The sequence below is a fragment of the Alexandromys fortis genome, unplaced genomic scaffold (genome assembly GCF_014885135.2).
Source record: "Alexandromys fortis isolate MF-2015 unplaced genomic scaffold, M_Fortis_MF-2015_v1.1 scaffold_164, whole genome shotgun sequence".
Taxonomy (NCBI): Eukaryota; Metazoa; Chordata; class Mammalia; order Rodentia; family Cricetidae; genus Alexandromys; species Alexandromys fortis.
Genome location: NW_026068047.1, coordinates 2584855 through 2607792, shown reverse-complemented (window position 1 = coordinate 2607792; position 22938 = coordinate 2584855). Strand labels below are relative to the sequence as shown.

Here is a 22938-nt window from a genome sequence, read left to right as displayed (position 1 = left end):
GTCAAGGCACCTTTTATCCCAGTTCTGGCTTGAACTTCATGTTCAACCATTTAACCCAAGGCCCATTATTTGCAGTTTATTGTTGCTGCAAATTAAAATCTGCAGGGAGCAGCTATGCACTGTGGTTTTATTGGATAATGTAAGTACAGAGTGACACACATCTTCCCTTCAGGGAAATCTTAGGTAGGAAAAACTTTTCCAGTGCTCAACTTTTCCTGGAATAACTTTGTCATTAAAGATATAGGCATTGAATCAAAAGCTAATTGACTCAAACTGTGAATAATTTAATCTGGAATTCTAGATCCATTTAGTGCACAAATAATTGACATCAAGCATCTTTTATGCAGGGATGACCACCATTTCTGAGTTCCAATGCACTTATTTCTAGTTTTGACAGAAATATTTTAAACTCCCCCTGTCTATTCACATTGCTAATGATATCATAAAAGCTTCAGTGTAGGGGTCGGGAGATGGCTCATTGTTAAGAGTACTTGCTTCACAAGCCTAAGGATCTGAATTCAATGCCTAGCACCTATGCAGAAAACTGGACACGTGCACATGCCTGGCCAGTAACGCAGTGTTGTTGGCAGTCTAGACAGGAAGGTTTGCTGGTCAAGCCAAACGGGCAAGCTTTGGGTACAGTTTGTCTCAAGGGAAAAATGTATAAAGTGATAGAGCAGGACACTCAACATCTTCTTCACAACACTCAATAGTTAGCATTCTCCTTTGGCCTCAGAGAACACATAGGTGAATGCATGCATGTGCACGTGTGTGCATGCACACACACACAGACACGCACACACACAGAGAAGGGGGAGGGAGAGAGAGGGAGAGGGAGCAGAAGAGGGAGAGGGAGAGATTTCAGTATAATATCAAGCCACACATGATCTAAGCTGTGTTTCAAAATATAAGAGGCTTAAAAATTTTAAATGCAGGGGCTAGTAGTTAATAGCACTGGTCGTCTAAAGGTTCAGTAGTTAAAAGTGCTTGTAGTTCTTACAGAAGGCCTGCCAATATCCACATTAGACAGCTTATAACCTTCTGAAACTCCAGCTCCAAAGGATCAGATGCCCTCTTTTAACCTCTGTGGGTACCTGCACACATGTAGAATACACACATATAGACACATATACATAAATTTTTGAAAGATAAATTTACTTTTAGTAGTTTTATATTTTTATGTAATTAGTTAATATATAATTACATAATTTCTTCCCTTTTCTACCTCTCAAGTCCCCTCCATCTTCCATGTTCTCCATCTCTCTCAAATTGTTAGTGTAATCAGAGGCTGCTCATTTGTTTCCTGGCCGCACAGACGTGAAATAATTGCACAGAAACTGTATTAATTATAACACTGCTTGGCCAATAGCTTAGGCAGCTTTCTATCTAGCTATCTTAAATTAACCCATTTCTATTATTTTATATTTTATCACGAGGCTTGTGGTTTACCGCTACCAGCACAAAGGCATCTTTCTCCTCGGGCTACATAGCATCTCTCTGATATTGCCTACTTTCTCCCAGCATTCAGGTTAGTTTTCCTGCCTAGCTCTATTCTGCCCTGCTATAGGACCAAAGCAGCTTTATTCATTAACAAAACACATTCACAACATACAGAGGGGAATCCCACATCAACTCCCCTTTTCTGTCTAAATAAAAAGGAAGGTTTTTAATTTAACAAAGTAAATTTACATATAGCAAAACAGATATCAAGCAAGAATTACAGTTACAATATTTATATCTACTTTATCTTTTATCACAACTAAGAAAAACTATAACTATATATTTGTCAACTCCATCAAAGACCCCAGAAGGACATAATATTACCTAAGTAAACAGGAAGTGCATTGTAAGCAACTTCCAACTAGAATTAACAGAGACATCTTGCTACCTGGACAGTCATCCAAAGTTCTTCTGCAACGTTTCTGCATCTGTCCTCAGTCTATAGGCCAATAGTATCTGGCAGACTTTTCCACGAAACAGGAAATTTCAAAGACAGTGCCACCTATATTGACAGTTTGTCATTCACTTTCTTCTGTGTCCTACAGAATGTCTGGCAGACTCTTTCATGAAGCAGGAACCCTTAAGGACCTGCTTCATCTTCTTTAGACAATTTCAGCAGTCATTTCAATGTGGGTCCTTAATGTCCAGGACATACAGCATAACATCAAGCAGTCCAAACAAGAGCAATTTCTTGCCCCAATGGCTAGAAAACTCCATAAGGAGCCTCTTTGATGCACATCATCCTCTTGAAGTAGATTGATACTGCCAGGAGCAGATGTGTCTCACAATCATGAAAAATCCTAAGTTTTTAAAACATTTTAAATGCCATACTCTGTTGGTCTTTGAAAGATTTGAAGAATATATCTGAAATATATCTTTGTACATCTAGAAAATCTAACATGACTACAAGCTTGTCTATTATAGATGACTATTAATTTCTTAATTATACATTACATTTTTAAATGAGCTGCACAAACACAATACTTACTTGTCTTACTCTGTCTCTTTAAAGACTTTATTTTTTTAAATTAGTTACTTTTTTTTAACTGACCATATTGTTTTTCTCTCTCTTTCCCAACCCTACATACATTTTTTGAACACACTGTGTCTTGTCTAGATATCTTTTATGTCTGAATCTGTCCTATTGGGTATCTATAATCCTTTTCTGTCCATGAGGATTTCTTAAAATCCTAGACTGTGTGGTTAGGACTAAGGCTGCTTTGCCTTTAGGCTCTGCCCAGTCCAACATGGTGGAGGTCCACTCAGTGAAATCTCTGTGAGCCATGCTCACCATCCCATTTTCAGGCACACAGTGAGTCTATCTTGCCATTAAGCAAATTGTAGCACTCTGCTCACAAACCCCATTTAAATACAAGACATCCCAAAAGAGCCAGAGTTCATGCTGCCAGCACAAACCAGAAACCCTTCCCTTAAAGAAGCTGTGCAGGTTTTGCCACTAAAACTGAGGAAACCTCTTAAAGGAGCCCTGACTATGACTTCTTCCAGCAAACAGACCCTATCTAAAAATATGTGGCTACCAACAAGCTCCAATTGACTCCTATTTCTGTGGGTATAGAAGCCCTCTTTTTTTTCTTAAGCTTTTTTTTTTTTTAAGGTCTTATGTGGATCTAGGCTCCAGATCGTGGGTACCATTCTGTAGTCAGAGGCTGCTTGTTCATTTCTTGGCCACCCAGACCTGAAATAATCACATAGAAACTGTATTAATTACAACATTACTTGGCCAATAGCTTAAGTATCTTTCTAGCTAGCTCTTATATCTTAACCCATTTCTATTAATAGGTGTATCACCATATGGTTCTGTTAGGCATCCAGTCTCTGGCTCCTGCAGCTGCTACATGGCTTCTCCCTGACTCCACCTACTCTCTCACTATATCTCTTCCAGCCTGACTATATTCTCCCCTGTCATAGGCCCAAGCAGCTTCTTTATTCACCAATGGCAATAAAATATGTTCACAACATACAAAGGGGAATCCTATATCATGGTAATCTCTTTTTCCTCAATTATTATGATTACATATATATTCATCTATATATCTATGTATATACAATATATATAACCTATGAATCTGATTTTGTTGTTTGTGTGTATGTAGTTTTAGAGCTGACCACTTTGTATTAGATAACCAACCAGATGACTCATTCCTGGGTAAGGATAACTTTCCCTCTTTCAATAATCATCAGTTGCCTATGGTTCCTTCTCCTGGAGTGTTACCTGTGAGATTATTTACTCCTGCCAAGTCAGCATGTCTAGGAAGATTGCCATTGTTGAGATCTCACTGTTCAGTCATTTCTGTAGGAGACTGTTCCACAGCAAGCTTCCTGGTATTCTGCAATGCCTTCAACAACAAGGGTGCTTACCTTCAACTACTGAGTGGCAACCAAGGGCAACAAGCATAGTCTACATGTTTTGTGAGTCATTTGAGATATAAAAATTAATCATTCTAAAGGAGGTTTTTCGTGCCTAGTACTTAAGAAATTTTGGTAGTCTACAGTTCTTGTGGAGAGCCTTGTTAGCCCTAGTAGTCCAAATGCCTTTAATATATATGTGTATGCATACATGTGTAAACACACACACACACATATTCCTAGACTTATATTATTTTGTATGGTTTTTGGGAAGTATAAAGTAGTAAGATTCCTTGAGGCTTTATCAAACAACCTTGTTGTTATTTGTCCCTCCTCCCTCCTTTCCTTAGGTATTTACCTCCCTCCCTATTCCCCAGTTGGGGCCCTCCTCCCTACTTTTTCAATTCCTACTTCATATCTTTAGTATCCTGTTTTCCCCTCTATAATTTCTTGCTTCTGTTGTCACTCCATGTCATTTATAAAAGGTAAGAATTTATTTCTTGTGGTGAAGTGGTGATGGTGTAATTCTTTAATCCCTATACTTAGAGGGCAGAGGCAGGCTGATCTCTATGAGTTTGAAGCCAGCCTGGTCTACAGAGCTAGTTCCAGGACAGTCAAGACTACACAAAGAAACCCGGTCCTGGACTGGAGAGATGGCTCAGTGGTTAAGAGCTCTGGCTGCTCTTTCAGAGGTCCTGAGTTCAATTCCCAGCAACCACATGGTGGCTCACAACCATCTGTAATGAGATATGCTGCCCTCTTCTGGCGTGCAGGCCTACATGGAGGCACAATGTTGTATAGAAAGAAAGAGAGAGAGAGAGAGAGAGAGAGAGAGAGAGAGAGAGAGAGAGAGAGAGACTGTCTTTGGAGGAAAAATTATAATTCTAGAACCTGGAAATCCCTGAATCAAGGGGGTCTTCATGTGGCAAGGGGTTCCTTATTGTGTTGTATTGTGCCATGTGATAGGGAAAGGAGGGAGGAAGAGGGATACACGGTGAGGGGAGGGGGATGGGAAGGAGAGAGAGAAACTTGCCTTTATCCAATTTCCATAAAAGAAAGCATTTAATTGGGAGCTTACAAACAGTTCCACAGAGCTGGTCCATGATCTCCATGGCAAGAAACAAAAAAGGCATGGTACTGGAGAGGCAGCTGAGAGCTTTACATTCTGATCTGCAGTTAGCAGGCAGAGAGAAAGAGACAGTGGGCCTGAATGGGCTTTTGAAACTTCAAAAACCCACCCCTAGTGATACATCTCCTCTAACAAGAACACACCTCCTAAATCTTCTCAAACAGTCCATTAACTGTGAACCAAGCATTCCAACATGTGAGTTTACAGGGCCATTCTCATTCAAATCACCACAGTTTCCATCTCGGATAGTGTGAGGAACACATTTACAATATGTGTATCAATTTAATCCTCCTATGAATCAGTTGTAGGCTCTTAGTGCTTCCCTGGTTAGTATAAGCTGTATAATTATACATTTGTATGAGAGTCATGACTGTATCTAGTTTAAAACATTTTCCTTTAATGTTAGTACTTTTTATGTGCACATAACTCTCAAATAATAAATAATGTATCTCTTCCCTTCTGCCTTTATTTGAACATTTTAATACATACCTCAAACTTCAGAGTATGGATGAGAGTTCAAAGGTTCAAAGATAGAAAAACAAAGGACAAGATGAGTAATTTTGCCTTGATGGATAGAATTTGAAAATCATATACTAAGTGAGAAATCCAAGTCCAGAAAGATAAACACCACATTTCCTCTCTCATTTGTAGAGCCTAGCTTTGAATTTTAGATTTGTATGTTTAACTTGTAGGATCTTTAGGGGTCAGAAATCCAGAAAGCAGGGCTTCTCAGAGAGGGAAGGGAAGAAGCCTTAATCGGGAAGAGGAGAGCATATTTGACATGAAAGAAGAGTACAGGTTTAAACATTTGAGCAGAGATGGGGAATGGGAGCGAGGAAATGATGGATAGAGGGCTAATCAAAACTAAGAACTATGGACATACAACCAAGCCTTATAGAAATCCAGTACTTTATAAGTTAACTAAAGATATTAAAAAAGAGAAGTTTAAACAGATGTTCTGAATGAGTAAACAATGCCAGAAGATAGGAGTTAATTAAATGAAAATCTCAGTGCTAGGATACCTCCTTATCAATTATTGGTGAGGGAGGCCTAGAACCTTCCCACCACACACACACAAACAACATAACAATTGCCATTGATCTTGGTTATTCACCACAACTAGATGGTAAGACACTATTACTGAAAATGCCATTTACTTTGATTGTAGAACATGAATAAACCAGTCTGGAACTGAGCAGCAAACTTTGTCTTTGCTAGTTAGCTTTCACAGTACCAGAAGGTGGTGCTTCCTTGGCGTTCTTATTGAGTGTGAAACCCTGCATACAGATCTGACAAGCAAGCCCTGCCCGCTGGTACAAAAGTGGCATAAAAGATGGTTGTGTTCTTCTGAAGTGGAGAGAAGACGTAAAGCCCCACCTTTATGTGTGTTCAGTCTCCAGACAGCCAACAGGCACAGAGGCCAGACATGAACAGGTGAATTCCTGGAGGGGGAGGGTCCTATCAAATAAAGTTAGTCTCCTCTCTTACTGAGTCTCATTGTTCGAACAGTACCACAAGCTGCCTTTGTTCGTTTTCTAGTGCAGTGATAAATGCCATGATGAAGAACAACTCGGGGGGGGGGGGGTTATTCGGCTTACACATCCTGATAACAGTGGATCAGTGAGGGAAGTCAGTGCAGGACTCAAGCAGGAACGGTGGAGGAATATCACTTCCTGACTTGCTCTCCATGACTTTGCCCACTTCCCTTTCGTACTCTGGTGTACTCCAGAGGCACCATCCACAGTGGGCTGGGTCCTCCCGTGACAATCATTAAACAAGAAAATGCCCCACAGACTTGCCCACTGGCCAATCTGATGGAGACATTTTCTCAGTCGAGGGTCCATTGTCCCAAATGATTGCTTTATGTCAAATTGACAAAAAAAAAAAAAAAAAAAAAAAACTGACCAGCAAAGTATCTTATAGGTTTCTAAAAAGCCCCAGAACTACATAGCCTGAAACAACACTGAAGAAAGTCTCTTCCTCTTAAAAGAAAAGATTCCCTAGGAAAAGTTTGAGTGAATGGCCACTCAAAAAGTAGCAATATCAACAAAGGATTATAGATTATATATTACTTTAAATAAATTTCTGTATATACTTTGTATATGTGCACGCGTGCATGCACACACACACAAGAGAGAGAGAAAGAGAGGAGCTTTTTTAGTTTCTGGTTGGGTATTTTTTTTTTTTTTTTGCCATTGTTAAGGTCGCAAGATTGTGTATTCATCACATCAGGATCTTGTATCATAACAGGATCTGGTTATGCAATTAAAAAATAATTAAACTGCCTTCATATCTTGATGGGAAAATTAAATGATTACACTCTAGGAATACGCTTAATCCCGTTCTGTTTCTAACATATAATAAACTTGGCACTTGCAGAGAAGGTTGAAAGTGAATGTTGTCTGGCGCTCGTCCACAACACTTCCTGCTGGGGAAGATTGGCCCCTTCAAATAACACTGGTGTTTAATTTAAAAATCTTTAATCAACGAGGATCCCAACAACCGTTTAAATTCCACGGCCTGTCAGTACTAACCACCAATTATGAAATCACAGCTAATGCCGTCTGCAGAGTAAGAGCTTTTGAGTCAAGAGTCTGGGGGGCGGTGTTGGGAGAGATCGAGAGCTCACAATGTCACTTCTGAAAGGAGAACGCTGGAGTAGGTTAGCAGAAATCGCAGGCAAGGTGTCGGAATCCTTTAAACAGAAATGCCTCTGGACCCATGCACCTCACCCACCTAGTCCACACAATGCACGTGCTTGAAAACCTGCCACTCTGAAAAAGAATACTCACTTTTGTATCGTACTGATGAAAAAAAAAAAAAAAAAAGACAAGGAAGCCTTTTCCCACGGTCACAGAACCCTGAGAGGAAGATAAAATTAAAGGAGGAAGATTCCATGGATGGGTTATACTGGGAAGGTTAACAGACATCATGTGAAGTCTAAAAGTCATTTCTTTAATTTTCTCCTACTAGTCAAGACATTTAAGGCTTTCCCAGCATGTTTTATGTTTTAATTTGCTTTCATGTCTATCAGCTTATCTACAAGACCGTGTGACAGTGTAAGATGGCATAACAGCAGAAAAGCCCGCCTTGAAAAAAAAAAAAAAAAAAAAAACAAGATGAAAGAGATCCTGAGAAAGTCTAACCCTCCAGAGGCAAAGGGAACACACCAGCAGGGTGTGTGTGTGTGTGTGTGTGTGTGTGTGTGTAGGTGGTGACTGACACTGGCAGATTTGGTTGGCTAGTGGCTAGTGAGAACCGACTAAGACTAAAGAGAGGCCCTAGGAAAGGTGGAAGGGCTTTGGAGACCCTGCAGCCAGGAAGGTGGGAAAAGAAGAGAGAGATCTCATCCTAGGAGCACCTCCTAGTTGAAGCAAAGTCATCTTCAAGGACAAGCTCAAGGTCTCTGAACAGGCAAATGAATTTTTAGAAGCGCAAATCATAAGAAGTTTCTGGTCTGCATATGATCATCAATGTTTTCTTTCCATGTGGACATAGCAAAGGTTGCTACTGATTTCCAATCTTGCTAATAGTGAGCCAGCTTCTAAAACCTGGTTATCATCCTCATAGATGCGTCTCTTTAATAAATGTAATTGAGGCACCTTTTAAAGACTCCAAATGCATGTCAAAGTTAAGGAAGAGAGATTTAAGTCGGAAGGGTTTAAAACAGACCAGCGCAGCAATAGCTTTTGTTTTGTTGGATTACTAACTCTCCCTAATATTAGCAAAGCATGTCTTTTATGTACTTGTGAAGGGCAGGGGTAAAAGTATAGGAAAGGCCAAAGTTCTAAATATTAAAATAGACTAGTTTTTTTCCTACTCCACAAAACAAAGTAGACTTTCAAACTCCTGATGACAACGAAAAGAGACCCCAGGATGGAGAGAAAAGTGAAAAAAACAATCCCAGCCAAAACAAATGGAGAAACCAAGCCAAACTAAACAAGTAGCCCAAATCCCCCAAAACCTTGGAGATTTAAACCAGACCCAATGTCATGGGTTTTTAATCTATCTGCCACTAGATGGTGCTGTATAAACACAAACCACTAAGCCAATCCATTTCATCTTTTTGAAATTGGTAGTTTATTAATTTAAATAAGTCTTTAGTGATAAACCTAACCACCTTACAAAGCAATACATCAATCCTTTATGTCTCTATCAATGAATACTGGCTGGCTTTGAGACTGCTTCAAAGGTAGCTTTAGGGTTGTTACTGGGCAGATAGAAAACGGAATAACAAAAAGATAAGAAGGTTGGTAATAGAGGAGAGGGAAGCAGGGAAGAGAAATAAATTCATGAAAGAATGTATAATTTGAATTTTCTTTGGTTCCCATTAAAACTGCTGGAGCCTCAGTAGATTGTGGGCTTAGTGTTCCTCCAGTAATACCATAATTCATTCTTTTGTTACATCATGAGGCCTGGAGATGAAAAAACCCACGCTAGCAGAAGACCCATGAAGAGATTACATATGCAAATAATTCCACAGCACTTGGGCCGAGAGAAGGTTTGTCTTGTAATATTTCTTTTAATTCACACACTGAACTCTTTGGTGGGTTAAAGCAAAATTGTAAGATGAAAAAGGACAGAGAAAGAAAGAGAATAATTTGAAAGGGGCACGCAGAGCTGCGGTAAAAAGTCAGACTATGGATAAGTGCCGTCTGTGCCGTTTCTTTTTTTAAGTTAAGGGAAGAGTATAGAATTTAGAACAGTTTAGGGAAGAAAGGTTAAGTGTATTTGGAGCCTGGGGAATTGAGGACATCTGGTTATAATCACAGAAAAATAGTATGCCTGTGACCTGGAGGCAGGGACGGGGAACCCAGGTCACCTGCCTTCCTGCAGAAGCAGGCTGTTTCCCCCGGAGCAGTGGGGCTGTATTTCACACAGCTTGGGCGCCATCTACTGCTTCCTCTCTGCACCCGCTGCCCCAGGAAATGAGCAGACCGGGTGAGAGTTTTAGGATGGCAAAGAGCTTGAGAAGACCATTTCCATGCCCGAAGCAGCAATATGGCCAGTCCAGTGATGCCAGGGAGGAACGGAGAAATGCGAAAAAGATTCAGGGCTGCTGGTTTAATGACTTTCCTTCCTGCACACAGCCACCCAGCGAATTCTTTCCTCTTCCTTTGTGTTTTAGCCTACAAACACTGACTCCTTTCTGCAAAGGTCAGCCTGCTGTGCAGACAGAATGTGTGCCTCTCAGCGACTAGGAATACCTTGGTACCAAGAGCACCTATTAAGAGAGGCAAATAGGAAGGCCAAAACAAAGAATAGGTTAACCACCACATTTATTTTTGATGACAAGAACATAAATTCCACTTCCCATTTGCAATAATTCCATGATGTTCTGAAGACACATTTACATCAGAAAAGGACTTCCTAATCATCTGAATTACTTTAGAGAGGACATGGCTGCCACGAAAACTATGGAAAAATACAGAGCATGACATTCTTTTCACTCTCAGTAATTAAGGAAGAATCTAATACAGAATGCTGAATTTCAGAGATTGGGGACTTGCGCTTCTGCCCACAATAAAACGTTAGGTTACTACTTTAGAAAAGCTTCAGCTCATTAATTTTGACACAAGTATTTAAAATAATTTAGTTAGACCTCGGTAAATGGTCTGTAGACTCTTCAAAGTGTTGTTAGCTAAAATATTATTAATGTGAAAATCCACCCAACATGTCTTATAATTTTGCTGAGAAATGAGACGTGAATGCTGTGTTTTATGATAGGGAGAGCTAGGGGGGGGGGGAGAGCGTGGCTCGGTGGTAACTCAATTTACAGGAGTGCCAGGGAGGAAGCAGATCACTAGAAAAACACCCGATTTCAACTTTGCTGTCAATTCCCATTCAGGTGCCTATCTTAGTTCCTTTCTATTGCTGTGACAAAACACCACGCCCAAAGGCAGTTTATAAAAGAAAGCGTTTAATTGGGCTTACAGTTTCAGAGCATTAGAGTCCGTGATGGTGGAGCAAAGGACATAGCTTCAGTAATGGGCAGGGACTCACATTTGAAGGTAAGCAGTGGCAAAGAGGAACTACTAAGAATGAATGGTGAGAATCTTTCGAAATGTCAACGCCCTCCCTCCTCTAGTGACACATCCTTCAACAAGGCCACACCTCTTAATCCTTCCCAAACAGTCTACCAACTGGGGGGGGGGCAATTTTCAAGCATATCAGCTTCTGGGGAGGCATTCTCATTCAAACCACAACATTTATTCGTGAAAAACCAATGTTGTAGGGGAATAAATACCCTGAAGATGGCTGCTGATATACTATGGGGCAGCTCAGTTAGTTCTAACACAGTGAAGGCTCGGGGCAAACAAAGAAAGGGCTAGTTAGTCTAGTTACAAAAGAAGAGAAGTATAGCCGCAGTTGAATGAACTCCGACCGAGCGTCATGTTTTACAGAACTCCAAGGAAATATTTGGGGGGAATGGAACTGAGGGTGAAAGATTCAGACTGGGAGGATGACTCACTCCTCCTCACCACTTCAGCTCCTCTGGCAGAGCCAGAGGTGCCAGGTGGATTTTCTGCTGAGCAGGGCTGGCTTTCCACGGGAACCTCGCTCTGCCCCCTCCTGCCGCTCTCTTCCTCTTTTTCTCCCTGGTTATTTACTCCATAAAGTCATCCCAAGATCCTCAAGAACACCTTGCTCCAGGCCAGTCCCTAACGTGCTCCTCTGAATCTCACCAACTTTGACCTGAACTGCTTCAGGTCATTCTATGGTTTACTTTACAATGATGTGTGCCATATTTCTTACTGAAATAGGAGATCCTTATAGGCAGTAATCTGGTCAGCCTTTGCGCTCCAGATAAAAAAAAATGCCCAGATATATCTGTATCATTTCCTCTTCATACAGCTCTAGGAACCATGTTCCCCCTGCAACATGATGCTTCCCGATCTTTCTTTGTAACCAAGGGCCCACTTAATGAATGTTGCCAATGTCTTCCTTCATCCAGGATCTCAGTAAGTTTAGGCTAACCCAGGTTGCACTAGTGAGCCTGCTCTGTGTCCCAGAGCTAGGATGATCAATTGCCTTCTTTTTGTAGGACTGAGAAATTTCCAAAGAAGGATCTTCAGGACTACATACCACGTAAACTAAGACCATTGGTCAACCCAACACTTCTCTCTCAGTCTTCATGCTTAAACTGCTGCCAGAGCTCTCCTGGGCACATCTTCAATGTTCTTGTTTATCTCTCTCAACCCATGAATGGTTCTCAACCATGAGTCATGACCCCTTTGGGGGGGGGGTTACATATCAGATATCCTGCATACCAGATGTTCATATTACAATTCATAACAGTAGCAAAATTAGAGTTATGAAGTAGCAATGAGTAATTTTGTGGTTAGGGGTCACCATAACATGAAGAACTGTATTAAAGGGTCACAGCAGCAGCAAGGTTGAGAACCACTGCGCTAGAGAGTCTTGTCTATCTGTGCTCCTGATAGCTACATGGTGACTAGTACTTTTTTCCACAAGTCTCTTTCTTTCTTTCTTTCTTTCTTTCTTTCTTTCTTTCTTTCTTTCTTTCTTTCTTTCTTTCTTCTCTCTCTATCTCTTTCCTTGAAAGCTTCTTTCATTTCTACTATTTTGGAGCAAATGGCTCCTGGGCTTCCACAGTATTTACCTTCTCAGTTACTCTGAGGGCAGTTTCAACAGTCTCTATTTCATCCACTTTCAGATAACCAGAAGCTGCAATTCTAGTCTGGTCCACTGTGTGTGACTAATAAGGGAATAAAGGAACATATTGCAAGCCCAGGGGATATTGCCTCCCGTGTTCGTCCGGACAGATGCAGACCTGAGAGGGGTAGATCTAAGGAGCTGTTACTCATTACAGCAACTCCAGGGCACTGGGGTAGCACTCTACAGTCACTGTTTTCTTTAATCCACCCAGCAAACTTCAAGTTTTGATCACCTTCATTTTATGAAGCAAAAAATTAAAGGTCAGAAAGACGAAATATTGCTCAAGGTCACCTAGTTCACATGTGGTATAGACAAGGACATTTTCTGCTTCCAGTGCACATTTTCTTTTGTTTGGCTCAGCTGAATCTCTGGATTTCCTAACTCAGACGATGCTAGCCTTTCACGGGGAAACAACAGCAGCCTGGAGAACTATGTCTAAGTGTGGATTGAGGCGGTGAGGTCGCGAGCAAAAGGGACTGCTTACCGCTAAACTGTCATCAGGATCATTTCTCCAAACTCTCACTTTCTCAGACAAGCTAGGTTTGATACATATAGAGAGAACACAGGCTTAATTTCCTGCTTATATTTATTAGTGATATTTGAGTAAATATGATCAGATGGTCTATAGGGACTCAGGAGAGAAATTTCTCATTCCAGATCACATTTGATACCCAAAATAATTCACTTATTTCAATATTTAAAGTGTTCTTTCTAAGGGCTTTCTCTTTATATCTATCTATCTATCTATCTATCTATCTACATATATAGATACATATATAGAGATACATATATATCTTGCTCACTGTTTACCTGAGAATTGTATAATTGTATTTAGGAAAGAGGAAATCCTAATGTGGGTTATAATACTATACACACATACACACACAATTTGATTAGAAATAACATGTGATTTATCTAGTTATGATTTCTTTTTAAAACAGAGAAACAATGGGATCCTATAGTCTTTGATTTCCTGCCATAGACTGCATGGAATTTATTTTTATATTAAAAAAAAACTTAGGAAGATGAAAGAGGCATCTTACTTTGTTAGCCTTTTAAATAATTTTAAAAGTTTTGCTTGTTTCAAAAAACAATAGTCAATTACATATAGAGTTTTGCCTTTAACACTTTCCACATAAGCTTCCATGACAATAAAATCACTGCTTCAAGGCCTAAAAATCTAGCCTTGTACATTTGATGATTGCACACTGATATGTACTCAATAAGTGTAGCAAATGATTCCTTAATGTTAATTATCTACTTTTATATTTTGTCTGTTCTGGAATGAATTACTGTGAACTAAAGATAGCTATCAATTTAATTAAACTGTAATATGGCTGATTTTTTTAATAGGGAGGTTAGTTGGGCATTGATACTTTGGGTATGTATGTTTAATTTTCATTAATATCAGAAGAAAAATGTATAGATATTTACACTTGCGATTGTCCAGAAGGCGTTTAATATGGAAAAGTAAGATAATTCAAAATTCTGTAGAAATCATTAATTGTAAAACTGCTCAATGTACAGAGAAGTGGCTAACCACGGAGATACTGAAGCCCAATGGGTGGGAGAGCCTAACTCAGACCTTTTCTTATATGCACTTTTCTTGGCTGCTTTGATTTATTCTACTGCTGGCATAATTTACACACTGTTTTTTTTTAATCTATAATGCCTTTGTGCTGCCTTTATTCCAGTAGTGGTAGCATCCACAAAAGACTGGGCAGGCCACCATTCTCAGAACCGGGACGGGGTGGGGGGGGAGTTGTGATAGCTGGCTGTCAACTTTCAAACTAAATTGTAACAAGGAGCTGCAATTTCTCAGAACCCTCTCAAGTCTCCTCCTGATCTCAGTCACTTTACAATAAATCACACACACACACACACACACACACACACACACACACACACACACACACACACGCCAGTGTCTCCCATGCTTTCAGTAAGCCTGTTTGGGGCTCTGGGAGTAAACACCGACTTTGTGGAAGACCTGAGCACATGCACCTTCCTTCCTACTTTCTGAGTATTGGTCTTTATTCATCTCCCACATTCAGAAAAGAGCCAAGGTGGATACAGGGCAACAAAGAAGAGGTTCCAGGGATTAGGATAATGACAGTGACCACAAGTCACTGGGAGAATGAAAAGAGGAGTGAGCCCATTGAAAGACCCAGTGGGGAGGGACAGGGCTGTGCCTGAGGTGTAAATATTGTCACAGAAACAGAATGGTGATGATGGCTGAAGTACTTCCAAAGAGTCTAACTTCCCTTCCCCTAGCAACAGGGCAGGAGGAGGAGGAGGAGGAGGAGGAGGAGGAGGAGGAGGAGGAGGAGGAGGAGGAGGGGGGGGAGGAGGAGGGGGGGGAGGAGGAGGAGGAGAGAGAGAGAGAGAGAGAGAGAGAGAGAGAGAGAGAGAGAGAGAGAGAGACTGATGTTTGCATTCCACAGGAAACTGTTCCTCCAGTGCTGAAGCCCTCTGGAAGGTGAAGTAATGCCTGAGAAACAGGGCAAAGGGCTCCAGAGATGAGAAAATGTATTCAGAGCTAAGAGGAAATTCTTGGTCAATTTCGAGATCCGTATATAAAGGAAAGCTCTAGAAAACCCCCAATGCTGAGAGTAAAAGTGATGGCAAACCCAGGTCCAGAGTCTCAGGAAGGGATAGGATGTATCAGAAACTGATTGCAGCAGAGGCTCTCCTGAGGCTTTCGCAGGGATCCATAGATCGCCACACAGAATCATGGCTGCACTAGACAGATGTACTATGCGGTGTTTCCTACTGAATAAGCCCTTTAATATATTTCTGTTGGAAAATTTCTTGTGCTAAGATCAAATACTTCTTGGTCTGTGAAAGGCAAAGAACAGGAATGGAGCAACTCTGAATGGGGCTGCATGAAACTAATTGCCCGCAAGTCACTGATCAAAGATTGATAAGGGTGATTGTCCCCACCGATGTTACTGATTTTTGTGTGCTTCACTAATTGTGTGTCTAGTTATTGATTCAGTGTGACATTTTAGCCAAGAATCTGAAAATCTATGAAGTTTTTGTTTTTGTATGAAATGAAGATCAATTCCTAGCCTCTTGTGCTGTCTCCTCGCCTAATAAAAAAAATATTGTCATTTGATAACTAACAGATAGTTTTTTTTCTGGTAAAATATTTTTCTTTTATTCCTGACAGAATTACAGCGTCGCATATAATACACAGCACTAATAAGACATAGAACTATATGCACAGCTAAGGAAGAGAACTTGGTAGACACAAACCCATGAACTCGCCTCAGCAAACTCACATTTGGCTGAATTGTTTGGAACTGGGAATGATCACGTCCAAAAATATTTTAGAATTGGTTAGGAAAAATCCTAACATGGCGCAAAGAAATCCAATTAGGTCAGATTAAACCGAAATAAATGGCCCATGTTTTATTAAGCAGCGCCCTCGGGTGGCCTAGACCATGGCACGGGAGACAGGAAAGCAGGGCGCACGTGCAAACCCAGAACCATGCGGGCCTCCTCTGGGAGCCCACTTAAATATCCTGCGGCATGCTGGGATTTGAAGTCCAGACCAAAGCAACTCCCAGCCCTGGATGCCAGGAGCTGGGGTTACTCTCCCGACTTAACATTGTTGTCTTATAAATATACTCCTGCAGAATAAGGGAGGTTTGCAAGGCACTATTAGAGAAAAATACAAGAGAGCAATGTTCTTCTCTAGTAGTCAGGGTGATACAATTCATAGATGCCGTTTTCTTGGTTACAAGGGTTTCCCCCATGTATCTTTTCTCAATAATAGAAGAATATTTGAAAGCTTACCGAGATAAATGCATTCATCATCTCCTTTAATCCTCAAAGGGCCACATTTTATAGATAGAAAAATTCAAAAGAATAATTTTTCCTCTGACTACTCAAATGCTAGGCGGTAGAGCTTGTGTGGTGAATATAAAATATGTTCCTTTCTCTTGAAACTGAGCTGACCTTAGTGACTCACTTATTGCTAACAAAATCTACCGGGAGTGGCTCCTGAAGCTTGGTCAGGAAAGGGCATGCCGCTTCCACCTTGCTCTTTTGTGGTCCTTTTCTAGTAGAAACCAAGGAGCATATAAGAAATCTTATCTTCTTTAGAACTTCATTCGAGGGAAACCACATGTAGGCACACTGGCCAACAGTTCAGAATCAGTTGTCAGGCATGGGAGGGAGGCAATTGAATGTCCAACACTATGAAGCCATCCATGTCTGGTTACAATGACACAAGAGATTTTTTCTTCTGTTTTTTTATACTTCTATTTTACTTTTATATTTACATTTCTTTTTGTAAAAAATATTCTCTCATGGTAACACACACACACACACACACACACACACACACTGTTCTTTAATCAAAGTTCTCATTTCTTCCGGCCTTCCACTAAATCCCTTCTCTCCCATGTAAGACATGGACTGTCTTATGTTTATACCTTTTTTATGTGTGCATGAATGACCCACAGTCTTTAATAAGGATTGCCTGCATGAGCATGAGTGGGGGGATTATTTACATGAAGAAAGGCAATGTATACAAGTGGCTATGAGGAATATGACATGTCCTCCTCCAGCAACCATTAGCTGCCTCTAGCTCCTTGAGGAGGGATGGAGCTTTATGAGCCTTCCCCCATCCAACATGAAATGCTGATAGAACCAGTCTTGTGCAGGTAGACACTGCTGCTGTGGGTTCATGGATGTAAATCTCAAGGTCCAAATCAGAAGCAGAAGGAGAGAGAGCACAAGCAAGGAACTCAGGACCGTGAGGGGTGCACCCATACACTGAGACAAGGGGGATGTTCTATCGGGAACTCACCAAGGCCAACTGGCCTGGGTCTGAAAAAGCCCGGGTTAAAACCGGTCTCGCTGAACATAGTGGACAATGAGGACTACTGAGACCTCAAGAACAATGGCAATGGGTTTTTGATCCTACTGTACCTATTGGTTTCGTGGGAGCCTAGGCAGTTTCGTGGATGCTCACCTTACTAGACCTGGATGGAGGTGGGTGGCCCTTGGACTTCCCACAGGGCAGGGAACCCTGACTGCTCTTTGGGCTGACGAGGGAGGGGGACTTGATTGGGGGAGGGGGAGGGAAAGGGGAGGCGGCGGTGGGGAAGAGACAGAAATTTTTAATAAATAAATAAATAAATAATTAAAAAAAGAATGCAAGGTAAATTAAAAAAAACCATTTGATTCTGTTACTTTATAACAAAATCTAGTATGGGATGCACCTAAGTATGTGATTATATATTGAGATACCAACTTTGGCATGCCCATGATGCTTTGTGTTCTACAAATGGTTTTCTGAGTTCTATTATCTTATCTTTTCCCAAATCAAAGAATTACCATTTTACAAATAATACGTTTTTATTCACTCAGTAAATATTTATTGATCACAACTGTATGTTAAACAGATAATAGCTCCCATTAACACACCAAAAAAATTAGTAAGTGTAAGCTTAAGAACATTGCTACTGATAAAGGGTAGGAAGAAAATGAGGAAGCACTTAAATACATAAGACTCCACCCACGTGAGAAGAGCTCCCCACTAGAAGGCATGGCAGGGAATTCTAGGGGAGGATTAAAAACTTGGTTTTTTTAGGCAATTAGAGGAAGAAAGGAAGAACAGAAAAGGACAAGGACTCCCATGGTTGGTTTGTCTATAGTCTTAGCTTCGAGTCCTTAATACAAGTCATCCTCTCACCGCTACTCAGAGGGAGAAGGGCGGAGAGAAGAACCTCAATGAGGACAACAGAGATGATCCTCTTGGTAGGCATGTCAGTAGATAATTTGTCAAGAGAGTTTCCAAGTTAAAGATTGTTTTCAGCCTACCAGGCCTATTTCAGATAAAAAATAGCTCATCTCCATTTTTTCCCTTGTAAGAATGACTCTTAAACTTAAGGCAATATGTCTTTTCAGAGGGAAGCAATGCTTCTGTGGATCCACGATTTCCTCACTAAAAAGAAAAAAAAAAGCTTTAAGGAAAGAGATTACTATTCTAGCAGCATCGATCTACAGTTCACATAAGCTAAATATTTCTTTGTCCTGATAGTATGGTTTGTTTTAAAGGTAATTTTAAAAACATATTGTGTTTCTTGGGCTAGTCAACAAGAGAACTGAATTTAGCCTCAATAGTAAGTAATCTAAAAATGAGCACATGATCCAGGATCAACCAGACTCTCTCTTAAGAATTAGTGTGAATGCTGGAGAAGAAGGCATTTAGTTGAAGTTCTGAACTACAAAGACCAGGGAACTCTAGGATGCCAGGAACTACCACTGTCATCAGGGAGACAGCCAGTCTACATAATAAATCTAATACCAAAGTTGACTGGTTCTTTTCTGGAAGCTAACGACCTTTATAGTAAACAAGCCAACACATTAATTGTTCTCCCTGCCTGACTTAATGTAGTGTGAATTAAGTTCCTGTTACTACCCAACATTCCTTTCTTAGTCAAATCCACCATCACCTATGAATTCCTAATGGTGGGAACAGATTTCACCATCCATATAATCAACCATTGCTCTGCCCTCATTCTGACACCCCCTCACAGTTTCTCAGGCCAAGGTGGTTATTAGGGACAAAGGCTTTGGTGTGGGTGAGCCCACAAATATTATACAGTAAATCTATTGGACTATGGGACTATCCCCAGTAAGTGTATGCGTACACTCCACCTGGAGAACCCGTTTTTTTGCAGAGCTGCAGGGGACATCTGTGCTTTAGATAAGTCACCGTCAATTCTGTGGGAATCTTGTGAGGTCACATTTCTCTCTTCTCTAATATCCCAGCAGTCTATAAACCTGACTTTTCCTGTAGGGCAGATACCTCCCCCTCACACCATGAAGCCTTGGTGTGAAAAGGATTCAGTCAAGTCCTTGTTGCCATAGCCAAAATCTACATAAAAAGAGGGCCTTTATTTACAGCAGTCACTGATAAGAAAGGAGCTTCATACAGGAGAAAGTATGTCTGCTCAAACAGCAGACTCAAGAAGGTGTAATCTACTGGTCTTCTGATTCAAGAGGCTACCAATATTCTATATTTACCCTTCACCTTGTTTCAACTAACATAAGATCATAGCCCAGGAAATTAACTGTTTATACAGGGAAAAGGCCTAAGTCACTAAAAATAGCTTTAGAGCAAAAAATTCTCACTTGGGCACCCTGCTGGAGTTAAAAGCAGGGTCCCCAGAAGAGATTCCTTTTAACTCAATCAGCTAGAAGCTAATGTAAATCAAGCCCACAGGTCAGTATAGCTACCAAGGCTGTGTTCCCAGCCCCAGGGGAGCTTCACAGCCACGCCCCCTCTGAGACTTAAGGCGCCTCCTTGCCAGATCCACCAGCTTATAGATCTATATATAGTGTTATTTAATATGCAAACTGCATTGCAACACAAAAGTGCAGATTAAAAATGAAAACTATGGTTATATTAAAACCTTGACTTAAGCCTTACCATGACCTACCACCAAGACCACCCCAAACAATCCAAAAGAATCTATGTATCCATCCATCTTACCAAAAGTGCATATTTTTTTTATCTATTAAGATTTTAGTGTGTGCATGGATATGCGTATGTGGTATTTGTGTATGTGTGTGCAGTGTGGGCATGTATACATGTTTGTTGAAATAAGAGCAGCGGGTCTGCGTCCCCAACACCCCGGCCGCTTGGCTAGCTCATGCCCGAAATAACAACACACAAACTGTATTCACTTAAAGAACTGCTTGGCCCATGAACTCTAGCCCTTACAGGCTAATTCTCGCACCTGGACTAGCCCATTTCTAATGATGTGTGTAAGCACCCCAAGGTGCGCTTACCGGTAAGATTCTAGCCTAAGTCCATCGTGGGTCGCAGCTGCCTGGGAGAGCTGAGCATGGCGTCTCTGCTCCAGCAGAGCTGTCGGGTCTCTCTGGGAGCAGAGCAGAGTCTGACCTCACTTCCTCTTCCGCCCAGAATTCTATTCTGTTTACTCCTCCCATCTATGTTCCAGCCATGAGGCCAAGCAGCTGGTTTATTATAACTTAACCAATGAAATCAACAGATTGATATATGACACTCCCACATCACTTCCCCTTTTTCTGTTTAAACAAAAAAAAAAGAAGGCTTTAACTTAACATAGCAAAATTACATATAACAAAACAGTTATCAAGTAAAAATTACAATAATCTATATCATAACTAAGAAAAACTATAACTATAACTAACTATTCTTAACTCCATCAAACAGTCCAGAAAGATACAATATTACCTAAGCAAATAAGAAATAAGCAAACTCAAACTCTAGAAATGACAGAGACATCTCACTGCCTGGACAGTCACCCAAAGTTCCTCTGTACCGTTGGGGCATCCATCTTCAGCCTAGAGGCCCATAGTTTCCAGCAGACATTTCCACAAAGCAGGAACTTTCAAAGGCAGTCACTATCTGCTTGTCCTGAAGAATGTCTTGCAGACTCTTTCATGAATCAGGAACCCCGAAAGATCATCTCACCTTTAGGCAAGTTCAGCAGTCCTCTCTCTGCGGGTTCTCTGTGTCCAGTTTATGCAATAGTCCAGGCAAGAGCAGTTTCTTGCCCAAATGGCTATCAAACTCCATAAGGATCCTCTTTGATGCCCATCTTCCTCTTGAAGTAGATTGGTGCTGCCAGGAGCAGAGTGTCTCATTGTCATGAAAAGTCCTAAGTTATTAAAACATGTAAAATGCCATATTCTCTAGCCTTTGAAAGATATGAAGAATGCCTATCTAAAATATATCTATGCACATCTAGAAAATCTTAACTAACATAACTACAAGCTTAACTACTATTAATGATTATTCATTAACAACCTATATACATTCAAAATTGACCTTAAATCTCTATCAATAAAGCAAAATCTATACTAATGCAAATTATTCATATCTATATCATATCCCCCTTTAAATGTAAAAGAACGTTTATAAACCATATTTGGGAATATGGGCGCAGTTATTTCTCTCCAAACTGCTTCCTGCTGAATGGGGGCGTCGTTAATTAGGTCTTTCATGCTATAACCTGTGTGCTAGTTTCATCTCAGTTGGCAGTTGAGCGAAGCAATTTTCTGAAGATGTTCACAGGAACTCTTCAGGAGGGCGTGGTCTATCATACCATATCGGAATAGAAGAAATGAACAGGGTCTCGTCCTCTGTGAAAACAAAAAAAGAAACTCCTTTCCAAAGTATCATGTCCTTAGATCCAAATTTCAAAGTCAAGGCATCAAAATCTCTACGATGGATTAGTTCAGCAGCCTTTATAAACAAATATCTTTGGGCAGCTGTTGGTCCTTCCTCAGCATTCAAACAATTCAAAGAGAGCATAATAGTATACAGTATCAAGATTCTCTGTGTATTTTCCATCTTTGTAATACGCTTTATTTTAACCTCTATTTCATTTATTTTTACTTTTATTTATATTCTCTGTATCTCTTTGACCTGGAATAACTCTGTAGACCAGGCTCTCCTCGAACTCTCAGAGATCTGCCTGTCTCTGCCTTGCAGGCATTCGGATTAAAGGTGTTTGCTACCACACCTTGAACTCACAGAGATCTGTTTGTCTCTGCCTTCTAGGCACTGGGATTAAAGGCGTGTACTACCACACACAACTTCTCTTTTTCTTACTTTTTTTTTTAAGAACTTTTAACTTTTAGCTTGCATATAATTTTAACACATTGTAAATCATTTAAAAATTTTCTTTATCTTTGAATCTCTTTACTGTATATCTCTTTTTCTGACCACACAAGCCTTTAAATTACTGAGCAATATGAGTAGGATTAAAGTCGTGGCTTTGCCAGCTAGATCCAGTCCATTCCTTAGCTTTCCGGCCTCATGGCTGAGGTACCGGTTGTAGCCACACTGCCACAACTCTACGGCATTTCAAGGTCCCTGCCAGCAAGCGAGCTTCAGCAGCCTGTGCTTGCAAACCACACAAACCGCCTGCGTTAAAGAGTCAGAGTTTGCCGTGGCAGGACAGCCCAGAAAGCCGGCATTTTTAAACGGCACAGCTTTTTTCCTGCTATAGCTGAAAACCGAAAAGCATGCGTTCAGCTTTTCACCAACACCTTTTAAGTGTTTCTTGGCAGGACCTCTTAATGAGCTGCAGGGTTTTGCAGCTGAAGCTGAGTCAGGAAGCCTCTCTTAGATGAGAGCGCTTGCTTGCTTCTAACAAGCGAAGCAGACCCGAAAAATTGTTGCTACCAGGCAGCTGCGACCCACGATGGACTTAGGCTAGAATCTTTCCGGTAAGCGCACCTTGGGG

General features: G+C 40.8%; 1 long non-coding RNA gene across 3 annotated transcripts in view; it reads right to left on the bottom strand.

The window, feature by feature from the left end:
* LOC126486618 (uncharacterized) overlaps positions 1 to 22041 on the bottom strand; it is a 33241-nt gene extending 11200 nt beyond the window's left edge. For all 3 annotated transcript variants that reach the window (XR_007588170.1, XR_007588168.1, XR_007588169.1), the window contains exon 1: positions 20604 to 22041. This is a non-coding gene — a long non-coding RNA (uncharacterized lncRNA). The remainder of the gene's footprint in view (positions 1 to 20603) is intronic.
* Positions 22042 to 22938: the final 897 nt, after the last annotated feature.